We start from the raw sequence: 14,627 nt of genomic DNA, 5'->3' as shown, positions 1-14,627 counted from the left end.
AAAGGCGCATCTAGACATAGAATCCAAACCCTCCAAGTGTCCCAGGGACAGTCCCAGATTTACAGAAGCCATCCTGGTGTCTGATTTAAACCTGGAATGTCCTGCTTTTCCTTAGGACATCCCTATTATCATCAGATAAATGTTGAAGGGTATGGAGTTATGCACCCCAGGGCCAAGGAGATAAGTAACTATGCAACCTTTAAAAGACGTCTGAAGGCAGCCTTGCATAGGGACTTTTAAAATGTTTAATGTTTTAGGACTTCCGGGTTAGCGCCATCGCCGAATGGCGATTTCCCTCCAAGCTCCGGAGGAAATCGGCTTAGCAGGGGTCGGGTCCTGCCGCGGCGGCGCGGGGGGACCCTAAAAGACCTGGTGACTCGACGGGCACCATTTGCGCCCCCCGACCTGCGAAGGAGCCTTTTTAAAGGCTCCGGAACGGGGGACGGGGAGCGGCGTGGTGCTGAGAGTCCTCTGCTTCCCCTGCTGAGTGAAGCCGCATGCCATGGACGGAGAGCGCTGACTTTTTCCTGAGAACATTCGGACTAAAAGCAACAACCCGTGAGTAATAAGGAAATTGGACTTCTAAAAGGAAAAAAATTTATTGAATCTGGCACGATCGGGGAAGACGCAAAAAGGAAGTCCGTCTTCCCTGCCTTGTAAACAATCTGAAGCAAGGACTAAATAATTAAGGTCGAGAGAATATCTCCTTTTTATTGGACTAAACTATTAACTACATGGATTGACAGTATAAGTAATTGTGCTGGAGGATAAGAGCTAACTTTGAGAGCTAAAGTTTCCCCTCCCCCGGGACCCGGGAGTGATCCGCGAGAGGAGCCTGCTGAGGAGACATAGAAGACTTTGACAGCTGTCAAATTAGCTGTCAAAGTGGGGAAAAACAGAGAACGTTGTTTCTGATGTTTTTGCTGGTTACATTTGCTACAATATAGTGATAAATTGTTGAAAATAAAGAAGAAATTGAAACAAGTTAACTGGACTGTTGGGCTGGAAGCGTAAGGAATACTTAATAACCAGAATCCCTCTAGAGGGGGTTCAGGGACACTACAAGAATGGAAATAGGCCGGAAAATACTAGCTGATCTGGATGAGGTTGCCTTTCTCGTGAGAAAATTGGTAGAGCAAAGTCATGTTTTGTCTACAGTCCAGGCAGCTGAACAAGAAAGGAAACTTGAGAAACTTGAGGAAGTGGAGAAAGAGATATTGGTTGAACAGGAGCAGCAGGAAGGAGGGGCTGAAATGCTGCAGAAGGCAAAGGAGAGCCGGAGGCCTGTCAAGATGGATATAAAAGAAAAAAAGGACTGGGTGATGAAAATTTGGTTTGAATTGAAGAAGGAGGAATGGAAAGACCTCCTTTTGTGGAGATCTGAAGATTTTGGGACATTTGGACCTAAAAGGATTAAGAAACAAGTTCTGAGTCCCTTCTTTAAATATGGAGGCCCGGCTGGAAGGAACATGGACATTTTTGGGACAGAGCCCTTCCGAGATTTGGTGGTTAATACAAAGGACTATCAAAAAAACCGGCAGATAGGAACTGAGAGAGAATTAAGAGCCTCTGATGTGAGGAATCCAGGCTGATACCAGATGGACTTATAGATAATGGTTTAGGGATTGAAACCGGGAAAGGGTTTGGGAATCCGAAGGGTGTACAAATATATTTTGATTTTTTCTAATGTTTCTTCTTTTTTGCTTTGTTATCAATACAAAGATGGGGAATCCGTGGAAGGGAAACTGGGTCGATCTTAGAAAAAGTCTTTAAGCACAATGACCAATGTCTATAAGTTAAAATTTGATACATAAATTGTATTAAGTATAATTAATAAATCAGGGTTAAAAAATTAGGGATAAGAACTTGTTGAACTAATATTCGGACATGGAATACAAGAAAGGGAGGCGAGGGGAAGTCGCAGAAAAAAAGTTACTGAAAATCAGGATTGTAAATGAGGAATGTTCTTTTTTCTTTTCTAATTTTTGTCTTTTTTCTTCTGTCTTTTCTTTTTTTTCTCTTTATATTTTCTCTGGAAAGTTGTTTTTGGTTTTTTGTATATTATGTGAAACTACAATAAATATCATTAAAAAAAAATGTTTAATGTTTTATTATGTTTTTATATATGTTGGAAGCTGTCCAGAGTGGCTGGGACAACCCAGTCAGATGAGCAGGGGAATAAATAAGAAAATTACTATTATTAATATGGAATAGTCTAATAGGGGTTGCCGTATTTTGAAGAGCAAAGAAGAGGACACATATGCCAACTTCTGCTTTTAACTATGGATCACTATGATGGCTCTACCCATAAAAAAAGAGTACATGTCCCAGAAAAAAAGGACCTATGGCAACCATAGAATTGGTCATCCCTATTTTCATCAGAGAAATGTTGAAGGGTATGAGAATCGTAGAGGTGGAACAAGAAAGAGCTAAGTTTATTATAGGAAATACAAGGCTTGATAGAAAAATAACCTTGTCCTATCCAATCTGAAGATGCAAAGAACCATGGGGAAAATTTATAATTTATCTTAAAAATCATTGTAAGCAGTTAAAATCGTTAGTAGGATTGGAATAACACTTGTAGTTTAATGGTGAATTTTGGACACAATGGAGAGATAAAAGATTTGGATTATTATAAAAAACGCAGGAGGAAATGATTAATAATAGGACCCACAAAGGGGAGGAGGGAAGTTCAGGAGATTCTCTGGAATCTTGTTTCTATGTTGCATGTTGGATATGACTGTGAAATTTTAATCTGAAAAAACCAAATGAATAAATTTATATATAAAAAAGAAGATGCAAAGAACCATGCTTGCTTTTTCATCTTTGTGAGAGAGAGAGAAAGACTCAGCAGCCTGACTCAGCATAAGGAATCTTCCTTAGTGAAGGCTGCAGCTCAGCAGTAGAGAACATAAGTCAACCCTGCTGGATGAGGCCAGGGGCTCATCGAGTCCAGTGTCCTGTTCTCACAGCTGCCAACTAGATGCACCTATGGAAAACCCTGAAGGCAGGACCTGACAGCAACAATGTTCTCCCCTCCTGCAGTTTCCAGCAACTGACATTTGCCTCGAGCTCCCTAGAGAAAAAGGTGGGGTACAGATGCAATAAATCTATAATAAAATAAGGCAGAGCAGGAGAGAAAAAATGCACCATTCACCCTACTTAGGCTGAGTTTCAGTAAAAGACGAGGACTAACATTTTATGCTAAAGGAGGAAGGCTTGCTTCTGAGGCCATCAGAGTTAGTTAGCCACAGAGCAGGAAAAGGAATGCAGGTTCAACCTTTGGCATCTCCAGATAGGCTTGGGAAGGACTCTGGCCTGAAAACCTGTAAATTTGCTCTCTAGGTGGAGATGGGAACCACTTTTCTCTGCCTGAAGCCCTGAAGATCAGCGGAAACAGCACTGGGCAGGGCAGGCCAATGGTCTCGACTCTGGAGAAGACTGTGCAAGGTGCCGTCATGAAGCAAATGGATTTTTACCAATTCAGTGAGCAAAATCCTTCACCACTGTCCTGTTCTGGTGGCCCCTTCTTTCACAGCCAAAGGCCACAGCAGAGATTCTGGAATGCAGAGAAACCAACGTGACCTGGCTTTTGACGGTTGCAGACAGATATCCGGGGAAGCCAGCGGAAGGAGAAGAGGAAGCATATGGAAGTGGAAGGAGGAGGGGGCGGGTTGAGGGTGCGTTCGGGACATGGGGAACACAACAAGAGGAGCGTTTGCCTTCCTTGGGAGAAAGTTCAGCTTTGTTTTGCAATGTCTCCAAGTGCTTCACCAGGTCCAAGCTTTTACCATGGCCACTTTTTATTTACTTTTGAGAACGGCAAGTTTCTAGTCCTTATGATGGAGAACTTGGGCTCCAAAAGGGCAATGCCTGATGAATTCAGAAGCAGTGGAGAGAAGGGTGTTGATCAGCTCCAAAACTCTGAAAAAATTGGGATTCTGTTTAGGGTTGCCAAATTCAAAAAGTGAAAATCTGGACACAAAAGTCGATGAGCTTTTTCTACAAGATCTCAAAAAAAAAAAAAACAAAACAAAAAAAAAAACCCACAAAGAAGATTTTGAGCTATTTTAAAGGAAATTCACCAAAATCAACACTTCCGACTTGGGTTGCCATATGTCTGGATTTTCCCGGACATTTAAGCGATTCCCACCCGGATACTGTTTCCAACGGCTGAATCCCGGCAATGTCTGGAAAATTCCAGCCGTATGTCAACCCTAATTCTGTTGCCATCTTTGCACCTTCTCAATTCACATCAGAATGCAGCAGCTAGACTGGTGACTGGGAGCGGCTGCCAAGACCATATAACACCAGTCCTGAAAGACCTACATTGGCTCCCAGTATATTTCCGAGCACAATTCAAACTGTTGGTGCTGACCTTTAAAGTCCTAAATGGCCTTGGCCCAGCATACCTGAAGGAGCGTCTCCACCGCTATCATTCAGCCCGGACACTGAGGTCCAGCTCTGAGGGCCTTCTGGCGGTTCCCTCTCTGCGAGAAGTGAGGTTACAGGGAACCAGGCAGAGGGCCTTCTTGGTTGTGGCACCTGCCCTGCTACTGGATCTCTTACTTGTGCCAAACCTGACTTGGACAGTTCTGGCTTTGCTTGTCGCCTGACCCTTTGCTGAGCACCCTGCTTGCTTGGACTCTGACCAGCCCTGGTTGCTGCGCACATTGGCATTGCTGCTGGCAAGCCCTCTGGTTGCTCAGGTGCCCAGTGAGGACAGAAGAGTCAGGGAGGATGGGAATTATACATCCGGGATGGAGTGCTAGATCAGGGAAGGCTGGATCACATTACTTCTAAAGCCCTGCCCAACTCATTGTCAACATCAGTGACAGAGAGCTTTGCAAGAAGCCAAGTTACAGGGAACCAGGCAGAGGGCCTTCTCAGTAGTGGTACCCACCCTGTGGAACGCCCTCCCATCAGATGTCAAAGAGAAAAATAACTACCAAACTCTTAGAAGACATCTGAAGGCTGCCCTGTTTAGTGAAGCTTTTAATTTTTTTTATAGGTTATTGTATTTTTTTGTTGGAAGCCGCCCAGAGTGGCTGGGGAAACCCAGCCAGATGGGTGGGGTATAAATAATAAATTATTATTACTATTTATTATTACTATTATTATTATTGCTCTGCCCCAACATTTCTGCTCCATTTGGTGCTCATCTTGACTGTCAATAGCTTTTAACTCACTGAAGAAATCAACTCTTCAGGTGAACAAGGCAGGAAGGCAAGAACTGAAATGGAAGGAGGAGAGCTGACCACAGCAGGGACCACCATTTGGGGGGGGCGGAATCCGTTTCGCTTTCCCTCAGCCCTCTCAGAGCATAGGAAACTGCCTGGTGCTGAGTCAGGACACTGCACCCATCCAGCTTAGTAATGCCTACACTGGCTGGCAGAAGATCTCTGGGATTTCGGACTACACAAATAGAGTGTTTCCAGTCGCTTTTAACCACCTCTCTCTCCTGTTGCACATTGAAACCATAACAGCCTCTTGGGCCCATTAACACAATACAGTTGCATCACTCCCGTTTTATGAGCTGAGGGAAGCTTCCATGGGAGTCCCCCTGGCGTGCACGTCCTTTGAACCAAACTTCTGTAGATGCAGTTTCCCATTAAGTGCGGCTTTGCACAGCTTCTCAACTTGCCGAAAGAGGCTATAAAAGGGCTAGAAATGCAAACACACCATGTACTTATTTTGCAGGACCACAGGAATTATCTACGGGACTGCGATTGCCTCCTGGTAATGTTGCCTACAACATCCAAAGGGTGTTGATGATTCAAAGGGTTTGATGCTCAGGATGCTTCTCCAGAGAATCATCCTGAGCATTTTAAATTAAAGCCAAGGTTTTAGCTCCCAAGTTTCTGAAGGAAAACTTTAAAAACGGGTAGTAGGTTTAGGTGGCAGTACAGAAAACAGGAATGGGTAGAGATGGGCATGGCATGGCAGCAAGGGAACATAATAAGCTTCTTTATACTGAATAAGCTTCATTATAGTGAGTCAGGCCATTGGCTCACCCAGCTCAGTATTTCCTACACTGGCAGGCAGCAGCTCTCCAGGAGTTTGGACAGGGCTCTCTCTCAGCCCAACTGAAGCTGCAGGGAATTAAATATGGGACCCTCCGCCAGGTGCTCTATCAACTGAGTCATGGTCCCTTCTCAAAGTTGGGTTCTTTCCTTTAGAACAACTAATTTTTCTCCCATATAACCCTCCACTCATTTCTTAACATAAGAAGAGCCGCTTGGATCAGGCAATGTCAAGGTAGGACTCGGGAGCAGGTCAGGAATAACTCACAAGCCATCAGTAAAGTTAACTCTTTATCCAAAGAAACCAAACAGCTCAGGCCTAGTGAGCACGGCAACTCTTCCCAGTAGGTCTTGCCTCCTCCCTTGGGTCCTTTCCTTGCAACCGGAGACTTCTTCGGCTTGTCTATCTTTGCTCCTCCCTCTTCATACCTCTTCTGGTTCTATCATATCAGAGGGAGGGAAACTGGTCACAGCAGGAAGGGGAGACCCCCTGGCTTCTTCAGCAGTCTGCTTCATCTGCCTCTTCGCCCCCTTCCTCTCCAGCCTTCGCTTCTACTTCCGATTCTGGACTGCTCTCTGCCACAGCCTCTTCCTGCTCACTAAACCCTGTTCCCCCTTCAGCTTCAGACACCACCTCCTCCCAGTCTTCTCCCTCTGACCCCTCATCATTGTCCCACCACCACTCCCTGTGCTCTGAGCCTTCTTCCCATGGGGGTTCCCCAGCCGGTGCCTCCTACCACTCTCTCTGCATCCAACCAGTCCATGACAGGCCAGTGGGCCATTAGCCCAGCATCCTGTTCTCACAGTGGCCAAGCATTTGCTCACAGCGAAGACCTGAGTGCAACATGACTCTCCCCCTCCTGTGGTTTCCAGCAACTGGAATTCAGAAGGATACTGCCTCTGACTGTGGAGGCACACGTCCCAGCCATCATGATAAGCTGTACCCTCCTTGAATTTACCCACTTCTCTGTTAAAGCCAGCCAAGTTGGTGGCCATAACTCCTGCAAAAGGGTCCACAGTCAGACCTGGTCCCTCCCTGCGAAACTGTGCCTCTTCCTTTGCCAGTCCCTGGGATCAGCATGAAATTCAGAATGTGCAATGCGCTTGTCAGAGTAGGTGGAGGCTGTTGCAAGCCTCTCCCGCTCTGTCGTAACAATGCAGGGTGGGTGGAGCTTAGGCAACAGGGGGAGGAGTCTAAAGTTTTATTTATTATTCTTTTTTTTAAAAAAAATTAAATTTATATACCTCCGAAGATTGCAGGGCGGTTAACAAGACGAAGGGAAAATGAAGAGACATACTGGGATTCTTAGGCAACAATTCTCCCCTTGGTTTATATTATCATCCCTGCACCAGACATGAGAATATTGACTAATAAATATTTCCGATTATCAAACAGAGGGCACATATTTATAAAAGCTGTTCTGTTACCAAGATTCCATCTCAAACTCGGAATCCAGTTTCTTCTCCCTTCCTTAAAAAAACACGAGTCGGGATCTTCAAACGCTCCCATTCAAACTGAATCAATGTTTATTGACTACACCAGCTTTTCACATTAAAAAGAAAGAAAAGCGCTCTTTTATGCACTAGAATTTCCGAATCCTTGGAAACCGAGGCTCTTTTTACACTAACTCAAAGCAGCTCCTGGCCATCTTAACATGCATTTCTGCAGGAAATAAATAATTGGTCCCACATGGCCTTTAAAGCAAAATAAGCCAGGGGGAAAGATCCGTCAGGTGAGGGAAACACGGAGATTCCAGCACATGTATTAAGTCACCGTGATCTTTATGAACCAAAAAAGGCTCAATCTGAAGTTTCAGCAGGAGCGGGGGGGCGGGTTTGCTCTTTGTTTTTAACACAGAGGGAAGGGGGGGGGGACGGCAACTTTGACAAAAAGCTGGAAAAAAGTGACCTATATCCTCTAGCAACTCTGGGCACAATGGAAAATCTTATTACAAAAAAAATAAAAATCCACCCTGTTTGAAGTTCAGCCAAGAAGCAATTAAAGATTAATCTCCACACATACACACACACTGCTCCAACCCCAGAGTCAGTAACAAAGCTCCTATTGATTACAAGCAGGCCAGGATTTGACCTTCACTTCAAGCTGGCTGAGCGACTGGGGTGGGAGGGGGGAGAAACCCACAGAGCAGCCACCATTTTGAAATGAGCACACACAGAAAGAGAAAAAAACTCCCAGCCACCCATTGAAGGTGATTATATAAACCGACGACTGGTCAACTGCAGAGGTTGTGTGTTTATTAAGGCCTCCTGTGTCTTCTCTATATACATTCAAAGCAGAATCATATGGCTTAAAACCATCATGGCTTCCCCCAAAGAATCCTGGGAGGTGTAGTTTGTTGCAGGTGTTAGAAAACACACGCATGCACCCAAATTCCTTCAAAGAGCTACAATTCCCAGCGTGGTTTAACTATCAGTCCTTCCTCACAGGGAACTCTGGAGGTTGTCCCTCTGTGAGGGGAACGGTGTGTGTGTGTGTCCTCCTAAGAGCTTTTCGCACTCTTCACAAACTACATTTCCCAGGATTCTTTGGGGGAAGCCATGACTCATTCTTTCATTTTTTTATTCCCCCCCCTTTTTTTATTGGTTTTCACATATTACTTTACAATACAGATGTACCAATGTGCCACGACTCTTTCAAGTGGCACCAGAGCACTTTAAAAGGTGTGGCTTTTGCCATATTTGCTAATTTCAGTGTGTCTATTCAGAGTAGGACAAACAGTAGACTTTTCCCCATAGTTGTACAGCTTTGGGGAGGAGCAAGTTCCCCCCACCTATTTTAGAACAAGTGTTCATACTTCGGACACATGAAAGCTGCTTGGGGGAGGCACATATATGCTTCCCAGGATGGTAGAGGTGTAGGTCTGTACGATAAAAAGAAATAACCTTCCAAGAGCCGCATGACAGCAGTGGGTGGGGCCAGAGGCAAAAGTGGGTGGGGCAACGAATGTAAATTTTGCGTTGGCAGGGCCTTTTCAGTGGTGGTCCCCTCGGTTGTGGAATGCCCTTCCTAGTTAGTCTCTATCATTATTATCTTCATCTCTGTCATTATTAACTTTCAGGAGGAATGTGAAAGTTTGCCCTGACATTTGGTGCCTGAAGAATACTATTCCTGGCAACCTTTGTGGTTGTCATTGTTTTTAGAATGTTTTTGCTGGTTCGTGTTTTTGTTTTGTTTTGTTTTGTTTGGCTTTGTGTATCTGTTTGCCGCCCTGCGCTGCTTGGGAAGGAAGGGTGGGATACAAATCTAACAAATAATAGATAAAAGAAGCAGATTGTCACAGGTCCAAGGGCCAGCTGAAAGCAAGAAAAGGGCTCGTACACCGCTGTGTAGAAGAAACCTGCTGAAATTCCTTCTTCTACTTGACTATTAAAGGGGAGCAAGCTCACGGCAACCTTGTTTGTCACCAGGTCACCCCAAGGCCCAGCAGAAAAACATCTTCTGTGGTGAGAGGCTTATGTAATAACCACACACAACTGCCAAACGAAACAGGAGTTTTGAGGTTGGGGAGGCATGTGGGAACCACAGCTTTTTAATAAATAAAAGCAGAAGTGAAGCAAGTAAAGTTTCATAGGCCAGACTTGAATTTAAAGTTGTGGGTCAAAACCAGCGCTATGAACTGGGCCCAGAAACTGGCAGCCGGTGCAAGCAGGCTTGGATCGGTGTCATATGCTCAAACGGTTTTGCCCTGGTGGGCAAATTGGCTGCCAAATTCTGCATCAGCTGAAATTCCCAAACTGTCTTCAGAGACAGCCCTACATATAACGCGTTGCAGTAATCCAACCTAGACATTACCAGAGCATAGACAACAGAAGTTAGGCTATCCCTATCCAGTTGAAATAATAGGTCTGAGGGACAGTGGACTAGCCCTCTGCTGAAAAGATTTGCTGACCCCTGGGTCTAGTAGCACCTTAGAGACCAACTAAGTTTGTTCTAAGTATGAGCTTTTGTGTGCATGCACACTTCTTCAGATACTCTGTTGCACACTTCTTCAAAAAGCACACGAAAGCTCACACCTAGAACAAACTTAGTTGGTCTCTAAGGTGCTACTAGACTATTATATATATATATATATATATATATATATATATATATATATATATATAAAATTAAATTATTTTGACTGCATCAGACCATCACGGCTACCTACCTGAATCTATCCCTACCCAGATAAGTGTGCAGCTGGGCCACCAGCCAAAGCTGATGGAAGACACTCTGTGCCATCGAGGCCACCTGAGCTTCGAGCGACAGCAAAAGATCTAGGAGTACCCCCAAGCTATGTACCCAATCCTTCAGAGGCAGTGTAACCCCATCAGGACCATGTAACCTCCCATCCATCCGGTCTGGGGAACTGCCTCTTAACAGTGCCATAGTCTTTCCTGGATTGAGCTTCGATTTGTTGGCTCTCATCCAGTCCATTACCAAGGCAAGACATTGGTCCAGCACAGGCATAGGCAAACTCCAGCCCTCCAGATGTTTGGGACTACAATTCCCATCATCCCTGACCACTGGTCCTGTTAGCTAGGGATGGTGGGAATTGTAGTCCCAAACATCTGGAGGGCTGGAGTTTGCCTATGCCTGGTCCAGCACTTCCACCTCCTTACCTGCAGATGTAAAGGAGAAATGGAGCTGAGTGTCATCAGCTGACAACGTACTCCGAACCTCCAGATAACCCCACGGAAGCTCCTTGAAGGAGCTTTTGGATGGGTGCTTCAGATATGAACTTCTCTTTGGACTAAGCAAACAAACAGGTCCTTGCTGAGGAACCTGCCCATGGAGACACCGATGGGTTTGTACAGCAAGAGGCGTCGGGGACCAGGCCTGTCCAGAAGCCACAAGACTCCGAGAGAAGAGTCATGGGGCCTTATCCAAGACACAGAGGGCAAAGCTGTGGTTACTCAAATCCAAGGCATGTTGATGACTTCACGTCCTCATTGCAGGGAGAAAGGAGGGTGCGTGATGACTCTGACTTTGAAAGAAGGTTCAGGGGCCTCAAATTGATTAAGCCTTTTGCTCACAAGACATGCACAGAGACACACCCTGCATTCATTGGGCCCTGGACAACGACCAACCCTGCATGGCTAGAAATGCTTCCCATTTCAAAAAGCGCCCGAAATGCAGATGGAAAACATTGCCTAGGAACGCCACAGACCCTTGGACCACCCTTTTCTCTCCCCACTTTTTCTAGGGCAGGTTGGCAACACAACTTGCGAACACAGCCTGCCTGCCAGCCACAAAACAGGAGGAGAAGAAGGAGGGGGAAATCCAGGATTGATCGCTCCTCTTTGAGGACTAGTAACATGCAGACAAAGCAAATGTATGCCAGTAGGCCTGTGCATAAGATTAGGGTTAGCTTTGTTATATTGCAGAGGGGAATTACAAGAGCTTGAAGGTGTTTCCATATTTGCTGATTTAAAAGGAACACAAGAAACAACCCTATCTGCACTATATGTCTAATGTCTCTTATTAGACTACAAGTGTAACATGGGTCAACAGCAGCAAAAACAGCTAATGCTATTCTAGGTAAAGGTAAAGGGACCCCTGACTGTTAGGTCCAGTTGTGACCAACTCTGGGGTTGCGGCGCTCATCTCGCTTTATTGGCCGAGGGAGCCGGCGTACAGCTTCCGGGTCATGTGGCCAGCATGACCAAGCCACTTCTGGCAAAGCAGAGCAGCGCACGGAAATGCCATTTACCTTCCCACCGGAGTGGTACCTATTTATCTACTTGCACTTTGACGTGCTTTCAAACTGCTAGGTTGGCAGGAGCAAGGACCAAGCAACGGGAGCTCAACCTGTCATGGGGATTTGAACCGCTGACCTTCTGATCAGTAAGTCCTAAGCTCTGTGGTTTAACCCACAGCACCACCCGCGTCCCTTAATGCTATTCTACGCTGCCTCAAAAGAAGCATAGTGCCACAATCAAGGTAAGCAATTGTTGGCATCTCTATGTTTTGAGAGACAATGGAGTGCACCTCCGGGGGGTGAAGTCAAACTGCTGTGTTAGCAGCACTGAAGTGACCTTTCCAGGGTGCAAGCCTGGGCAGCATGTCTGGGCTGTCCAGACAACAAGACACACACACACTGTTGTCCTCGCTTATGTGGTCCAAAGGAAAGCAGAGCAATACTTTTGGCACCAGTTTGGCTGCAGGAGTTGCCGGAAGGAGGTGTACAAGACACCATCCAACCGTCTTAGGAACTCCGCTCCAGAATTGTGCTACTCCTTAGCCTTTTCTTCTCCTGAAGATGTCCTACAAGGCAGCAGAGGTTTAGGATCAGAGTTTTCCTTTTCCTAGATAGGCTACCTTCCCAGGTTGATGAGCTCCATCTGCCCTTCACTTCCCTCTATAGCACATGCAGAAACCGCCTTCTTGACCATTGGACCCACTGTTGGTCTCATCCATTCAATCTGCTGCATGCAGGGGAATCCCTAACTCACTGAGGGTTTGAGACTCAATGGCTACCCTCACCTCGTTTAGCCAACCAGTCAAAGCCATTCCTGTAGTCTGGCCACTGTCACATGCTGACAGCTTCTAAGAACTACAGGTGAGAGCTGAGTGCAGGGTGGGGACCAAAGGTGGACAAACTATCCCACTATTCTGCCTTGGTCAGACCACACCTGGAGCACTGTTTCCAGTTCTGCACACCAAAATTTAAGGAGGATATTGACAAACTGGAATGTGTGCAGAGGAGGGTAACCAAGATGATAAGGTGTTGGAAACCAAGCCTTATGAGGAACAGTTGAGGGAACTGGGTATGTTTTGCCTGGTAAAAAGGAGACTGAGAGGTGCCATGATACCCATCTTCAAATATCTAAATGGCTGGCTTGTTTTCTCCTGCGTCAGAGGGTAGGACCCGAACCAATGGATTCAAGTTACAAGAAAGGAGATAAACATCAGGAAAAGCTTTCTGACAGAGCTTTTTGACCGTGGAACCTACTCCCAGGAGAGGTGGTTGATTCTCCTTCCTTGGAAGTTTTGAAGCAGAGGTTGGATGGCCACCTGTCATGTATGATCTAGTTGAGATTCCTGCATTGCAGGGGGTTGGTCTAGATGTCCCTCGGGGTCCCTCCCAACTCTACAATTCCGATTCTATGCAGCCTTCCAGTTCTTAAACAGCCATGGCTTCCCCCAAGGAATCCAGGGAACCATAGTTTCTTACGTGTGCTGAGAGTTGTTAGGAGACCCCTATTTCCCTCACAGAGCTACAATTCCTGGGGTGGTTTGAGGGGAATAGAGGAAGGGAGAGAGCAAAGATATTTTTTAAAAAAATCAAGACAGCTTTTGCCGACATGAAAAAAGAGAGGCTGTTCTATTTTGATTTCTGGAAGATCTGGAGGGAATTCGTTCAAGCTTCTGTTTCAAAAGGATGCCGCTCCCTGGGGTTCAGCATCCCTTTGGTGATGGGGCTGTTTGAGATCAAAGACATAAACTCTCGTGTGCTGCAGCAAAGCACTACACACTCACGCACCCCACAGCCACTGTTTCGCTTACTTCTAAATTCTCTCAAAGCGTAGAGGAAGGTGAATGAGCACAGGAGGTTATTTAGATTTCATTCTCCTTAAGAAAGAAAAACAAAGGATGAACACACCTGTAATTAAATTCACATAGGCCTGGTTCAGTTGTGTGAAATTTCGACCTGCAGTTGAACATTCGACTCAACTCCTCTGCCAAACAAACAAAAAAGCCCACTTCAGTTTCTGGGGGCATCAGACAATAGTAAATGCTGAATGCTACAGTAAATTAGCAGTGACATGTAGGGGTAGCAGACAGAAGGCAGCCGAGAGACGAGACAAGACATATGGTCAAGGCAAGAAGAAAGTGGTTAGTGAAAAGGGAGCGTCAGAGAAAGCAGTGGCTTGGCTTCTCAAGCTCACAGGCCAGGGCAAGGCAAAGCACATTTAAAGCACACAACTTCCCCCAAAGAATCCTGGGAACTGCAGTTGAACCCCTTGCAGAGCTACAACTCCCAGCAGCCTTAACAAATTACAGTTCCCAGGATTTAAATGTGCACCTGAGAACAGTAGCGTAGCGTGGGTTGTCAGCACCCGGGGCAAGGCAAGTAATTTGCGTCCCCTAACCCGTGGATTTGCGCCCCCTAACCCGTGGATTTGCGCCCCCTAACCCTAACCCCCAGATGTTGCGCCCGGTGCGGCCGGCCCCCCCTGCACCCCCCACGCTACGCCACTGCCTGAGAATGTTGTTAGTGAATCCTGCTTCACCTACAAACACGCGCTTGTTGCACAAATTTCCTGGATCTGCCAAGGAAATCTTTCAGAAAAGGGCCGCTGAAACGACCGAGGAGATGGAGCAACTCCCTGATGGAAAAAGGTTGTAGCGTCCGGGAATTTTTTAGTTTAAAGAAAAGGCAAGTAGGAAGTGGTGCCACGATAGAAGTTTATAAAAGTATTCATGGTGTAGAGGTAGTGGATAGAGAAAGGTTTTCTTCTCCATCTCTCGTAACACTAGAATTCCTGGACATCTGAACATGGGAAGATTCAGGAAAGAGATTCAGGACGTGGTACACAGTTAAAACTGTGGAACTCACTGCCACAAGAGGCAACGATGACCTCCAAACTAGATGGCTT

At 45.9% G+C, this 14,627-nt stretch overlaps 1 protein-coding gene across 3 annotated transcripts in view; it reads right to left on the bottom strand.

Moving 5' to 3' along the window:
- GTF2IRD1 (GTF2I repeat domain containing 1) overlaps window positions 1-14,627 on the bottom strand; it is a 91,956-nt gene that overhangs the window by 51,264 nt on the left and 26,065 nt on the right. The window contains exon 2 of one of the 3 annotated variants that reach the window (XM_081843494.1): window positions 13,631-13,706. The exons of the other annotated variants lie outside the window; for them this stretch is intronic. The gene's annotated coding sequence lies outside the window, so the exon portion shown is untranslated. The remainder of the gene's footprint in view (window positions 1-13,630; window positions 13,707-14,627) is intronic. 3 annotated transcript variants of the gene reach the window in all.

The sequence above is a fragment of the Podarcis erhardii genome (assembly GCF_964252035.2).
Source record: "Podarcis erhardii genome assembly, chromosome: 16".
NCBI lineage: Eukaryota > Metazoa > Chordata > Lepidosauria > Squamata > Lacertidae > Podarcis > Podarcis erhardii.
Note: the sequence above shows the minus strand (reverse complement) of the source record. Positions and strands in the feature narration are given on the sequence as shown.